This window comes from Ostrinia nubilalis, chromosome 11 (assembly GCF_963855985.1).
Source record: "Ostrinia nubilalis chromosome 11, ilOstNubi1.1, whole genome shotgun sequence".
In the NCBI taxonomy this organism is placed as follows: domain Eukaryota; kingdom Metazoa; phylum Arthropoda; class Insecta; order Lepidoptera; family Crambidae; genus Ostrinia; species Ostrinia nubilalis.
Genome location: NC_087098.1, coordinates 5,855,326 through 5,871,425, shown reverse-complemented (window position 1 = coordinate 5,871,425; position 16,100 = coordinate 5,855,326). Strand labels below are relative to the sequence as shown.

The window sequence follows — 16,100 nt, the reverse complement described above, 5'->3', positions numbered from 1 at the left end:
TAAGGCCATAGAAAGTTCAATTCTAATGTTAGTCAGCCTTATTGCTTTACCAAAATCTAGATAGAAGTCGCAGATATCAATAATAAGTTAATGCAATAACGATGTTTACCTAAATAAGTTCTCGTTTACGCTAATCTTCCTTATTTCCCAGGTAAATATTATACAACTACCTCACGTATAGCGACTATCATTACTCTATGTAAAAATGAAGGGGTCGTTACACTAATCCGCAGCAGAGCGGGCCGTCTGCGGCAATTCCCCGCAGTCGTAACGTCTAATTCCCGCCGACTTACACACATCAGCGTTTCCGATACCGTGTTTTGGTACCTTTATGAACAGAGTAAGTTGATCACAGAGTAAACATTTTTGATTAAAAAATTACAGAATTGTTAAAAACAAACAATAGTTTTATATTAGTAATCTTATTTTATGTAAAATTAAATGGTCTTTATTTTTCTATGGTTGAACATCTGAGACCACAAACCTAGCGTCAGACAAAACCGAACTTACTTTAGGCACATGGCTCAATATGTCTAAATGCTTAACGCGCCCTCCGAAACTCTTTAAAATAATATTTAAATAGGTATAATGTACCGTATACCTACCAAACCGGAAATACAACATTATGTGACTAGATAACCTCTTAATTTTTATCTTTAAATGCATTTTTCAAAATTTCTCTTGGGTACGTTCTATTCTTTGAAGTATACAACAGCAAAAGCAAATTCTCTACATCCCCAAACTATTCTGCGCGCTCCTTTTTCCATTTTCACCGGGGTACGAATATTGCAAACTAAACGCGGGCGAGCTGTTTACAATTCGGTCGTTACGCTCCCGTCGGTGGGACACCTTTATATCGCTGGACCGCCTTATTGCCTCACCTCGCATTCTGTTTGGTAAGGCGATGTTTTCACATTATTAAGGCCAGCGATTTTAGTTTGATTTGGAAAAGTCGTGTTTTGCTGTGATAAAATTCGAATCAAGCGAGACTTGTGTTAGACAAAGGCCCTTTTCAGCATGGGACATCCACTAATAAAGGTTGCAGGAAGGTGCTGGATGCAGGCCGCTACCATCCGTGCAAATAGTCATGATAAAATACATAAAATCTCTACAACTCGTTGAAGTTATACGAGTAATTAATAATAACTTCAGATTTACCTTCTTATGAGAACGAGGATTCCAAAGTTCAAATTAATTTTTAATGATTTTAAGACAATTAATTATTTATCAGCTAGTGCGAAAAGAATTGACGTAGCTCTTTTTAATTAATACAACAATTATTACAAAAACTTAGAGTACCTATTAGGGTGGTCCTTATTTTTCGACTTTTGAATTATCCCCGGGGCACTTTCTCATTCGATTATATACCTCTAAATATGAAATTACCTTTTTTTGTTTTTTTTTTGCTAAGATTTAGAGGTCGCTACCAGCTGTCAAAATATTTACAAAAGCTTTGAAGATCTTAAATCATGGTTTCATAAATGTTTTATTTAAGCGTTTATATCACATTTTACGTGCAAATGAACATCGCATAGATAGAATAGACAATCGCTTCTTGTCCCCTTCTCCCCTCAACCCCTCTTCTATACCGACCATGGTACCGACGCGTCGAGATACTAACAAGTAAACTCTTATATCTTAAAAATAATTGATTCAAATATGTACATTGTACATAATATCTTAGTTCATAGCAACAACAATAATTTTGTAATATTTTTATTTAAATAAATAAATAAATAAATATCCTTAGACATTTTACACTGCGCTTCTAGTCCCAAACTAAGCAAAGCTTGTACTATGGGTACTAGACAACGGATATAAACATACTTAAATACTTTTTTTTTTGTAAATACATACTTATTATAGGTACATAGAAAACACCCATTTTTGAACACACATTTGGCTTTGGCTTTAAAAATAAATGAATCTAACAAATACAGATTTTGTGTTTTCTTAAAATTCAAACCTTGGTAGCGACCCCTAAATGTCTTTTAAAAATTAAAAAAATAATAATGTAAGACCTACTTAAGGTATATATTCAAATTACGTGGTGCCCCGCAAAATATAAGAAAAAAAATTTTTTTCGTAGGAATAAGGACCACCCTAGTACCTATTATCAAATTCAATAGGCAATAAACCTGTAAGTGCCCCAAAATGCGTGACATAACTGTGATCGAGTTAAGCGAGTTACACACGGCATGTGTCCAATTAACCCGTCAAACGCGCTCGTTGGCGCGTGACGCGATTAGTCGTGCCGTCTACACACAGCTTTACACCTAGTTAGGATAGGACGTGTCTGCAGATGTAATGGTGATGAATCAATTTGAGGAACTAGACGGTTGAACGCTAGTCAGGATTGTGTGTGATAAGATTTACAAAATATTGAGGCCATTCAAAAGTTAGGAAAATCAATTTTTAATCGAGTTTTACATGTCCTTTCTTATGATTGAGCGTATGCCTAGTTGTTGTTTTCTTGGTCCAAATACTTAAAACTATACCAATCAAAAGTTTTAATCTAGGTATACTTGAGACTTTATCAAGTTTTGAGTGACTTTTCGCGGAGTGTTTTAGATTTTAATAATGTCAAATGCATAATTATACGAGTACCTACATGTGCATGATAATTTGTACGAGTCCATAGAACAATTCACGCCTCAGCCCGTGTCTCATACACATGTCACACAATAAGGGTTTTCTAAATACACTAGCCCATGTTAACATGGACATATAAATGGTATGGTGAAGTCAGAAAATTGATATCTTCATTTTAATTATTTTAATTTTCATACAAATCGGATTTTATAAAATTTATTTTGTATGAAAATAAAAATAAAAAAATGATGACTTCACCATACCATTTATATGCCCATGTTAACATGGGCTAGTGTCGGCTCATATACCCATTTACCTGACACCCTGTATAAAAGGAGAAACTGACTGACTGACTGACATATCAACGCACAGCCTAAACGGCTAAACGTAGGCACTTGAAATTTGGAAGGGACGTAGCTTAGGTAACGTAGAGGTGCACTAAAAAAAGGAATTCCCGAAATTCCCACGGGAACGGGAATTAGCTGGAAAATCCTTTTGTATGAAAAATCTAAACTGCGTAAGATAGATGAAGGGGGTAAAACGGGATCCACGCGTACGAAGTCGCGGGCGGCCGCTAGTCTTCCTATAATAAATTACGTCGACTAACCACTAAACTTACAGCTAATGAGTGAGTAATGTTACATCAAAATGCATCCTTCGCATAGCTTCACTTACATTTCGCTAAAACAAGACTTTTGACGTCATTCCAGTTTTTAAAAATGACTATGCGGCTTTGTTGTAATTCCTCGCAAATACCGATCGGAAAATGTTGCTAACTATTTCAGAGTGTCTGCCACTGAATACAGTGACCAATGCTTATTTTGGTAAGTCTAAATGCGGAAGAGTGCAGTTATTGTGGCCATAGTGAATTTTAGTCGAGAAGCTAGTTGAACTGGCTACAATTAGGCAAAATATACTTAGAAGCGTGACAATTAGTCGTAGCTGAAAATATAGCCCGAAATAAGATTTTAGAAATCACATTTTCATAGACGACTTATTTTTAAATTGTGTTGTGTGTTTATGTAGCAAAGAATAGCACATTTATTATTTTTGAACGCTTTCGTTTTAAAACTATGCAAGAAGGAAATAAATATTCCCACAAAATAAATGTAACGTGTTTTTCTTTACTTGTGCTTTGAATGGTCAAAATTAAAAAAAATCTTACACGTTTACATGAAAATAAATTGAAACACCTGGTTTAGGAATACTTAAATTATAAGAAGTAACGGGATTTCTGAATAGTAATATTATGTGTACCTAATACATTATGCGCCTATTTAGGTAATTTCCTTATAATTAACAATATAGGTAGAAACTCATCGCAAACAGGCAGAAAACACGACATGACCTTTCTGCGTCTTATTCTTTGCTGCCTAAATCGCAAGGGTACAGTAAACCAGGAGCGAGTAATTAACACGACGAGGAATAATTCACGGACCGACAAAACGAGAATTTTAATACGCAAATGAAATAATTCCTCGGATTGATGACGCGGATTTCTCGCGCCATTTTTTTTCCCGCGCTCCTTTTTTCCGAATTGAATTTTTAATTATGTTTTATGGACTTGCGATTCGCAATTTGCCGGATTAACTTCGTTTAATGGAGTACCCCGGTGTTGGGATTTTGATTGGTGTACTATGTTTTAAAATTAATTGGCGACTTAAATTTTTGTGATAAAAAGTAGAATCTAATTAGTCAATACACAATCACATGAAAGATCTAGCATGCATCTAGGTTTAATGCGCAATGTTTCTCTACAAAATGACAGCCGTAAACCAATACATATCCTTGTATTGTAGCACAGAATAATAATGTGAAGTAGCGCGGTTAAAGCGGGGAAAAAACTGTCAAATTGTATGTACTTAGATAAAAAGTTCGTTCGTTTGTTCGTTTCAGCCAAATGACGTCCACTGCTGGACAAAGGCAAAGATAAAAAGTAATAGGTACAAAGATTTTTTACTGGCCATTTTTTGGTGTTTTGGGTTAAACAATTTATTTTGCTAGTCTGCTCTAATTAATATTAGAGTGCCCACTAAATAATTTTTATGACTATAATTTTTCATTTTTCAGCAAAATTTCATAGCTCAAATTAGTCCCTTGGAAGTCCTTACCTTGATGCATCGCTACAAAGTACAAACTAGCGGTGCTAAAGCCTTCTTACAAGCTATGTGCATTAGACTACGGCTCTAGTTCGCTAATGTGTCCATGTTATTACGCTGGGTACACACTGAAGTTGTCCAGAACTCGGCGACCCAACAGTTCGGCTGAATCATTATAATAACCTCAACTTTGCTCGCCGAAATGACGTTACGTGTTGCGGTGGACGTACAGAGTTGGCGGACTTAGTTTCGTGTGTGTTCACAGCCTAATAATTCAAATATACAAAAAAAATATGTTGTGAAAGTTTCATAAAAGTAATTAAGATATTATCGGTAGAGTTTGTATTTGTCTGAAAAGTTTGTGATACATATTATGTTAAAAAAAGATAAAACTTACTGACTGCATAACTCTATATTTCACTCCATATACATAATATAATCTATTTTAAGAACATACATACTACCACAATACTACGCAAACACTAACTAAACCAAAAGTACCTAATAATAAAAAATAGATTCATCTTTTTTATTTTTGGCAATGATTTGATATTGGGTACCACGATTTCGTCAATGTCACGTGTCACTTGAAGGTAAAGTCCGTTAAACTCAAAAACACATTTCGAAAATAAAAACAAAAATACATCATTCTCTTTGAAACTGCGTTTTTTACTCTGTGCCCCATCTCCCTGTAAAGAGGAGCGTACACTGCAGGCTGTTTTAAAATGATATGCGTTACATTTATAAACAGAGAGACGAGCCGACCCGCCACCAGCTCCCTTAGGAGACGAACTTTCCGTCCACCTAGCGACAATATTTGAAAGTTATTTCAGCGTTCACAACCCTCATAGGCGCCGTTAAAATTTTCCCTACACCTTATTCATAATACACACAATCCACCCATCTCTGTCACACACGACTCTTACCAGCAGGTTGGAGGGAGAAGCAAATATTTATAAACTGACATCTCCGAATTAACGGTGGTCGGCTCATGATAATTTACATATTTAGGTGAATTAACCTCGCTGCGTTAAATTGTATTATGAATATTAATAGCGTGCGTGTATGGTGTTACATGGGAAGTGGAGGCCCGTCTTTATGGCCCAGATTTCGGTGAAAATGATGATTGACTTATTTTATGTAGATGTGCGCTTTGTTTGGGCTGACGTGAAGCTTTTCTTCTACCAATAAGAGGAATACATGAAAATATTATACAAAATCTATTTTAAACTAGCTTTCCGCCCGCGGCTTCGCCCGCGTGGAATTTTGTCTGTCACAGAGAAACAATATCGCGCGCATATTTGCTCACCGTTTCGACCTACCCTGGACTACGACAAACATTTTAAAACCAAAATCAGCTCAATCGGCTCAGCCGTTCTCGAGTTTTAATCAGACTAACGAACATCAATTTATTTTTATTTATAAAGAAGATTAAGATGTTATGTGTTTTAGAACTCTACATGATTATAGTCTTACTTGTGTGCTATCAACTGCACAACTTTTTTTTAGTTTCGACCTTCGTATTTCAATCGTGTTAAGAAAATAGTGAAATAGCAGTTAAGGCGTATTATACTGTGGTAAAAATCAAACCATTAATGTTAACGCAAAATTAACTGAATTTTCTTCAACTGGTCATATGAACAAGGCTTTCTAATTTTACTATGACCTAATTGATCAAACCGCGTTGCTTTAAGAAAATCACTATTTCTATAACGCGAATCCAGCACTTTAATAAAAAGAATCTAATATTTTTCCATTATTATTAATATTGAGTACATTTAAATCACCAGCAACAACCCTTACGCATTTTTTAATAAATAGGTTCTTACTACGGAATCCACATCAACTTGCCCAAACCTACTCAAAAATGGTCGCGGGACATTTCCATGCAAAAATGCAAACGTTCGCGAGTTTATTCGGTTATCTAATAAAATATTACGAGCTATGAAACGGCCACGGGCTGGGGACCCGCGTCTTCGTAACGACTTCTGATTTAATATTAAGGACAGGTAAACAGCCGGATATCTTCATCTTTTAGTTTATACTCGCTTACTATTCATAACTTTGAGAGTATAAGATCTGACATTATCTGAAAAAGAAAGTGTTCATCTATGCACTTGCACATAGTAGGCACCTTTACATAAAACTCTTGAATAAAATTGTGTAGAACTTCTCTGTAAAACTTAGTTTTATCATTTTATACCTGTAAAACTATTCAGTTTGCATACTTGAAAAACATCAATCTTTTAAACTGCGATCTCCAACCCGCCTGCCAAGCGTGGGGATTATGACAAAATCATAAGGCTCATAGTCCAACAGTGGACTGTAAAGAACTGTTGATGATTATGATTGCATACTTGACTACATCACCTAAGAATCTAGTATTTTTTGTTACTTTGTAATCAATTTAATAGTGCCAAGTTATTTTGTAAACTAAAATAAATATAAGTTTACCTACCCTTAAATTCATTTATGGATTTTTGTTACAGACTTTCAGGTTAAGTAAAAAAAAAGTGGCAAAAATAACTTACGAAATGTACCAAAGTGACTAGCAGCAGTGACCCCGAGTAAATTAAACACCACGCAGGAAAGTCCTTACGGCCAACAATAATTTCGAGGGCGGAAAAATGTTAGGGGATTTAAATTTAATTTTCGAACCGAAGCGACGTCAAATATCCCCAGTGGTTCCAAGTTCGAAACATCTTGGCGTTTAATGTTAAAAAAGAAAAATAAAATTCAGCAATTTGGGACGCGGAGGTTGCAACCTTGATTATTTTCAGCCAGTTTGTTGTCGTAAGGCTTTTATAGAATTAGAAAACTTTTTTTACAGTACTGTTTGCCTCTTTTTACTGATTTAATAAATACTACAGTGCTGTAAAACGAATTTTCATTCTTAGAACCAAATCCACAAACTTGTGCGTTTTAAAAAAAGTGAGTTCAAGACTTTAAAATGTCAAAAGATTTGTCTCAAAAAATTAAAATAAGGTATTTTTATTTTGTCCGTTATTTAGTCTTTCAGTCTAATGTTTTATCCGACTATTTACCCGCATTAAAATATTAGCTAAAGATAAACAAAACATTAAAAGGTATGCCCCAGGGCGGCTGCGACTTGTACTTGGTAATTAACAGGGCCTCCTGAGGGAGGACCGGGTCCGGCCGACGCAATATATTATATTCGAGATGACATCCTCTGGGGTGGCTTGAAGGATATGTGGTCCGTTGTATTGTCGCGAACTCTCGGACACTGGCCAGTTGGAATTAATTTTGAATATAGAATCCCTTAAACTTTTTTTGTTTTGACTCGTTATTTTGTTTTTATTTAGATTTTTTTAATCTGCAAAGTACGTGTCTGGCCAGTAATATTTACAAGTTTTGCTAAAATATTAAGAATATTGTAATTTCCACAATTTTGTGCGTTTGTAAATACAATCTTCATGCATCTTGTGACTAAGAGGATGGCATAGAATCAAGATAATCTACCATAAGTACAGTACGAGTAGATGTAGAATCGGAGCAGATGCAGTGTAGAGTTCTGTACCTAATTATCACAAACCAAAATAATCATGAGCATGTATCAAAGAAACCATTCTCCTTCCATCAGCCGAGACAATCCTAACTAATATAATTTTCACAGTTACGGCTGAACTTTTTACGATGAACGATATGGCGTCTACGGCGGCCCCGATTAATTCCTAAATGTTTGATGAGGTGTAAACTCTTTGTAACTGACGGGATGTTATACTGGCCCGTAAAAGATGAGTTACTTTTTGTGTTATTGCCCAGTGGGGCGAAGTAGTGGTGGGCTTGTGGTTGTTTAAAATTGACTGAAAAAATGCTTATTTTTATCAGTATTGAAAGAAAAAATGAATAAAACTTTCATTTCATTTTCATGTTTATTTAGTACCAAGTAATAAATACATAATAATATTGGTGTGATTATTTTCATTAGTTATTAGTTATAATCGCAGTATTTTTCACTTAGGGTCCAATGTATGTGTAGAAATGTAGTTCTACGAGTAAAATATTAGCATTCCTTTTCTACCCAACCTACCTAATACTTAAAGCGTTAAGAATCAAATAAAAAATGTCTCTACTTAGTTTTATTACACCATTGTGATTAAAATGCCAAGTAGGCAAGTATGTACTTGTACATATTCATGTAGTCAGGGTAAAAAACAGAAATAAATTCCACAAAACCAGTCCTAATCCAAAGGGAAAGGAAGAACACGGAAGAATGTTGTATTATTTCTCGTATCCCAATACACATGGGTACCTAAATCTTACCCTGACATTTTTATAAGAGCTACTTCACCCCTATTGCTTAGTCCGAATTAGGAATTACTGTACAGTCTGCAAAAAAATCATAAATAAGTATTTTTGTTTTTATTTGTAAAACAAAAACAACTTTCATCAAATTCCTTTTTGTGTAAGTAGGTACCACTTCCTAGACTAACCTTGAAATAAAAAAAGTGTAGAGGCTTATTTACTTAATGAGTAGCTCAGATGGATGAGAGCAGTCGCCCGGAAAGTGAAAGGTTGTGGGTTCGATTCACACCGTATTTCGATTTTTAAAGTTTATTTAAAATAAAATCAAGTTTCTGAAAAATTCTGAAAAACTCTCTAGTTCGTCCCCAAATAAATATGAATTTTCACAGCCCTAACTTGAGAAAAACAACTTTTTCAACACATTTTCTTCGGAACAAGTTAAAAAAAAAACTTTTTCGTTGCACTTTCTTCGGAAAAAATTAAAACAGAATTATTTTCAATGTCTTTCCTAACGGTACCGGTCCGGCGCTCATCCGGCGCGGCCGTAAGATCGTAACTAGTGTTTTTCACGCGAATTTTATGTGCTATTATTTGCGCGAACGCATAAAAGTAATCCCGCCGGTTTACGGCGCCGGACTGTGTGCACACCCCTTTATACGGGCCGGCACTAAAATCTGAGCTTATGTATACTTTATTTACATGAAATAGTTTCGGTTTATGAGATACTTCGCAATTTGTTTCAGGGTTTATTAACTTTGACTGTTGAATTCTTCCTCCAGTGTTTTATGTGTTTTGTACTGGATAAGAATTAGGTACAAACAATGCACTAATTACTCGTACCAAGCCCCAAGTTAAAAATGCAACTGCTCTATTACTATAGCAGGTGTAGCAGAAAATCTACCGAAATGAAATACTTATATTACTAGGATGATTTTAACAATAATGGATTACTACAAAATATTTATTAAAACAAACTTAAGACATCTAGGTATATTCTAGAGGTTATTCTTAAAAAATGGTTCAGTCAAAATAATGATAAATACCAAATAGCTCTTTTAATTAATGAAAAAGCATTTGTTAATAAAGAAAAATGTTCACCTGAACTTTACTTGAAAGTTAGGTCATACCTTTACTTAGTAAAATAGCTACAATTGTTTTTTTACACTATGACAGCACAGTCATATAAATGGTCTTACTCTAACTACCTTACAAGGTACTCTACAAAATAAAAATAAAAAACAATGCATAAATATAAGTTACCACTCCGTCTGCCATTTATTCCTAGCAATCCAAAAGCCATTTTCCACCATAAATAAAACTGGTCTCACATGCCCCATACCTTTCAATTTCTGAAACACCTTGCACAAGCCCTCCTTATTCTAATGTGGATAGGGTTGAGAATTGGACAAGAAATATAATGTCTTGTTGAGTAATATTCCCGGGTCTATAGTAAACAAGTGTCATTTTATTTTATCACCTGGCTTCCGTAAAGTCGCCTTGTGATAAATTTTAATGCGCTCGAAATACTGGCGCATATTTAATGCTTAGGCAAGAGTCGCTGTTACTTACAATCTTATAGGAAGGAATGTCATAGTAGTACATAATAAGTACATAGTCCTTTAAAGAATAGCTAATACCTACAGATTATGTGTATGGGATAAGTATTTGGGAAATTAAGATATTAGTAGTTATCAGGCGAAAAGACACACCCCCAGTGTTTATAACATGCATAATTTTATGATAACTGATTGTTTCTAATTACCTAGATGCTACTACTGAATAAATTCTTCTATTCTTATTATTTTCCTATGATATTCCAGAAAACTTATTCGTTTTAGAACTAGGATACGGTACTTTATTAAAATTCAATGTGAGTTGATCTTGCTTGTGTATTTTAAAAAACGCGTTAGTTACTGCGTAGCTTTATCCTCGAAGGGGGGACTATAAAATTATTCAAGACGTTTTCCAGTTTTATGTTACCTATTGTAAAAGAGTCCTTTTAACAAACTCCAAGAACTGGCAAACTCAAATCGTGGATCGGTCTCAGGAGATGTTCCGTGAAAAATTAAGGCCCAAGAAAAGCTAAAAAATAAAAGTTAAAATGTCCCCTCTTTGGTTAAAGTAAACATTTTACGTTCGCTAAGGATTGGGAGGTTGTGAATTAAAGAGGCCTTTGTTGGGCCTGCCGGGCCTGTTCAGACTTGGAGGTTAATTTGGTAAGTTTTCTTTGGCAAGTACACAATTCAAGTTTTTATAATTACTTCTAAGTACTGACATTCGTAGTAGGAAAGAAAGAAAAAATATTTATTTGGCACAAAAATACCAAAAAGATAGAGTATTTATAACGTTATCTAGCTAGATCACCATTCTTGGCCTAAAAGATTTTCTATCGTCTACTTATGTAGGTAGTACCCTCAAGTTTTGACTCAAAAACCAGTTTTGGATCTACTTTGTTATACTTAAGCAGTGAAAGTTGGTGATGGTTTTCTTGATTAACCATACTTTACATTGTTAACTACTTATCTTCTTAGGTTGAGTTACACCACCTAACTTTAAATGTAACTATAACCATAACCGGTGTTTTTTGACGTTTGTTATAATGTTAAAGTAAGATCTTGCAACTCAGACTTAATATCTCAATAAACGCCTATTTCCTATGGGCATTATAGTCCACCAACAATCACAACTTCCTATAAATAAATTACCTTTATGCTATAAAACACTCACGTTTCCCGTCTTCGGTACCCAAGTCGGTACATACAAAACGCTGCGATTACGCTGCGGTTAATTCATGTTGAATTCATTAAGTTTGAAGCCGGCTAACTAGGTGTCTTGATAATTTAATCCTTACAGGATTGCCCAATTAAAGCGTTCCAACGACTTTTTAAATATTCACGAGGATGGGTTAAAACTCGCCAAAAACAGCCCAAAATTTATCACACCGGGGAGAATTTGTTCCGATATAATGACATTTTAGGTGTCGATTAAGAAAAGTTGCGAAGTTGTGGGCGAAAAGGATTACAGTTGGCAGAAGGGGGTTTGAAAGGTATAAATTGATTGGTGGATGTGTTAGCGCAGTCGTGTTTTGTTTTGAAATATAGAAAATACTTTATTTTGTTGACATTATAGGCAGACATGACGTTAGGTAGGTATGTTTGATTAATGTGATGAGGGCTTACCATGAGTTTACGTTAGGTGTGCTCGCTAGCGACTGCTTAAAAAAATACATTAAATGTATGACATATTGTGCAGCGCCCCTAGCGGCTACTTTCAAGAAATAAAATGTTCATAGATTTTTTGGCGTACTCGCTAGCGAGCACACCTACACACACTGTACTATAAAACTTAATTAGAAAATGATGTCCTCTATTTTTACAGTAAGTTACAACACGATTTTACATACATAAGCTCGTATAATTTCACAGTAGGTAGGTATACATAGATTAATAGGCATCACAAACAGATGTAGAGAGGAGATATCCTCCAAAGTATCGTTTAACTCTATCAAAACTCTGCGGACAACTCAAAATATAATTTAGATCCGATGGACGCACAGAAAAGGCATGGAGTTAACTCGTCTCAATGTTTGATTTGTTTCAAATATAAAGTATTACCTACCTACTAATTATCTTTCCCAAGATCTGCTGACAATCTTCACTAAGTCTAGGAACCTTTCCCACTAGCTAGCTCATACTTTGACTGGTAGAGAATGAAGGTTTAATGCACGTCAATACACTTTAGCATTCACATGAATATTTAATTGAGCAGAGTATTAACTGTAGCACTGAATGGGTATATCTATGATATTAATTTTATCAGTTTTAAGTAAGTAATTTGATTTCATCATTGCCGATTTACAAAATTACTCACTTTATTTTATAAAGTCTTTGTTAGGCAAATAAAACTAGCAAATCATAAAATTACCAAAAAACATTCAATTTATTTTCATACAAAAATTTTGTATTGCACTGATGTCTCCATTATTTTTGTTCTATATCTATTCCGCAATGGCCAAGGGACAGACGTGGACAGACAGACGAACCAACTAGTAATATTATTTTCATTAGATTTCCAACCCCCTTGATGTCCAAGACTCCAAGAGAGTTGTGTAGGAGAAATAATAGTATTATTATGGCACTTACTTTCAGGTTAACTTTTTTAAAATGATAATGCCCTATTAGAGATGAGACGTATTTACTAGAACAGATCCACACACTAGGTATTTTACAGTACTAAGTGGCACCTATTCCAATTTTTAAAATACTTGATCCACGTAGTATTTTTTAAATTACACGATTTCCGACCCTACCATCAAAGTAATAGAGGTTATTATTGCATAATCCGTAGTCGTGTATTACGCACACCGCGTATTTCTCACTAAGTATTTTTTAAATTACACGATTTCCGACCCTACCCTCAAAGTAATAGAGGTTATTATTGCATAATCCGTAGTCGTGTATTACGCACACCGCGTATTTCTCACTAAGTATTTTTTAAATTACACGATTTCCGACCCTACCCTCAAAGTAATAGAGGTTATTATTGCATAATCCGTAGTCGTGTATTACGCGCACCGCGTATTTCTCGCTAAGCTTATGTGCGAACGTAGAGATTCACTCCGTCTCTGTCTGACAAACAAATTTGAGCGCAGGCAGGTGTGAGATAGGAATAGGTGTTTGATGTATTACGTAATTTAAACTCTATTTGTACACAGGTAAGGTTTTGAATATTTTAATTTTTGTTCTCTCTCATCCAGCTCACTCCTTGTTGACTAGCCGGTAAAAAACCAGTTTTTATTCTTCCGACAGGTTTGTTTTGGTTTGTTGTCACGCGTCCGTGATAATTGCATAAATAAAAAATAGAAAAAATTATGTAAATATTTTTATGAAATTGATATCTTTTAAATACGCCAACTTTTAAGTTGACAGTCCTAAGCCTGTTGAAGTATGAAGGGAGGATATCAATCAATCAACAACCAGCAAAAACATTATTATTCAATTTCAAATTGCATTATTAATACTACGACTACGAGTGGATCTTTTCAAAGAAAATTGTATTTTAAAGTCATAATACGTGGATTAGTCCGCACTAGTCGCGTCAAGTATGGTAAATTACTACGTACTAAGTGGAACAGGTATTTGGATCACGTATTAATAAATACTTGGAATAGGTGCACCTAGTATCAAATTTACCTAGTATAACCCATCTCTATGCCCTATTAATGTACCTAACAAATGTGTAATTTAATATGGACTGTGTTTTAGTAAGTAAAGTAAGTTTAAAAAAAGTCTTACTTCTCTTTAAAAATCCTACGATCAATAAATTATTATTGTGCATTATAATAAAAATACTGATTTAATTGTTATACTTACATATACTTACAAGCATTTACTTGAGAAATGATCTAAATAAAAATATTTTTGTAATTTTACGTGAAAACATGAAAAAGAATAAATTTTGTGAAAAACGACTTTAAAGTGTGATAAAACTACTAAATTCAATGTCTTGCGCAAGGCCTCGGTAGCGCAGTAGGCAGCGCGTAAGTCTCATAATCTTAAGGTCGTGAGTTCGATCCTCACCCGGGGCAAACTTTTTTGACTTTTTAATTTATCAATTTTAATTTTTCACAAGCAATAATTTTAAGACGTTGAAGAAAAAAGCGTAATTAATTAATTAGATGTTTTATAAACTTATCAATAGAGCTCATATTATTTTATTGAACGTAAATCATTTTTTTTATTTCATAATGTAAGTAGCAACATACATGGTTTTCCAATATTATTAAATAATTATACATAGTAGGTAGGTACAATGAATGTTGAATTTGAAATATTGTAGCGACATCTATCAGCAGCAGTCGTACTATCTTAATGTCAAAAATGAACCTGCTTTTGACTGATACAAGCTTCGTATTTTTAGATATAGATGGCGCTTTTTCGGTTTACCAGCGCCATCTACTTTCTATGTTAGTACTTAAACGAAAAGCATTGTCAAACAGTGCTTTTATAAGCATGCTGTAAACTGTTTCTAATAGAGCGTGTCAGGTCTGCTAGATGTCGCTTTATAGAACCGTTTTAGAAAAATTCTAAAATAGGTTGAATAAAATTTAATTTTATTAAAATCGATTTTTAAAAGTCAGAATATGTTATTTTGTACATATATTTTAACTGTTATACATTAGTAACGCCTACCTACACACTTTGAAGTAACATTTACAAATGTTTAGTAATCGGTGTTAGGTTACCGACTATAAAAGACAATTTATTAACGTTCCACGTTAATAATTATTTACGCCAACGATTAACAATAAAATAAATTATCTTCGATTTTTAACAAGGTCGATCGATGGCGCCAGTGTTTAAAATTCTTTTGTTTTTGTGTTAGAAAATAGTAGGACCACTTATTGTGTTAGCTATGGGTCGGGTTTTTACAAAACGCAATTTGTATCTTAATAATTTAGTAAGTGATGCCACTATGGACTGGTAAAAAATACACATTTCTTACGCAATACATTGTTTATAGAATTTAGATACTTAGGGGCCGTTCAAGTATTACGTAAGCAGATTTCTTACCATTTTTTACCCCCCCCGCCCCCCTTGTCATCAAAAGTAAGCAAAGCACTTACCCCCTCCCCCTATGCTTACGTAAACAATTTTAGTTATAAATGTTTTTTATATTGTCATTTTTAAAATAGGAAAATTCATGAAAATATTTGGTTTAACTGATACACATAGAGTAAGGGATAATCAGAAATAAAGAACATAACAAACATAATTGCATCAATTATGCATGAACATAAACACAAATGATAACTTTCAATGCTTACAATACGTTTAGTATCCAAACAAAATACGCGCGCGGGAGGCCGGCCTCGCGTATAATAATATGCGGACTGCGACTCTCAAACTTCAATGGGCAGTGTCGGCACGAGAGTTAATTATTAGACAAGTGAATAGCGCACGGTAATTTCCCTAATGTGCGGTAATTCCCCTAATCAGTTCTCAAAGCGAGTGCCTACGCATATGTATTATTTGCGGAAATCCCCGAAAAAACGTAAATAACTAACGATGACGTAATCATCATCTAGACCCCCCTACCCCCCATGTCATCCAAAATAAGCAAAACAGAGACCCCCCCACCCCC

At 34.5% G+C, this 16,100-nt stretch overlaps 1 non-coding gene across 1 annotated transcript; it reads left to right on the top strand.

Moving 5' to 3' along the window:
• Positions 1–14,471: 14,471 nt before the first annotated feature.
• Trnam-cau (transfer RNA methionine (anticodon CAU)) lies at positions 14,472–14,544 on the top strand. Its single transcript has one exon. It is a non-coding gene; the product is annotated as a tRNA-Met (tRNA).
• Positions 14,545–16,100: the final 1,556 nt, after the last annotated feature.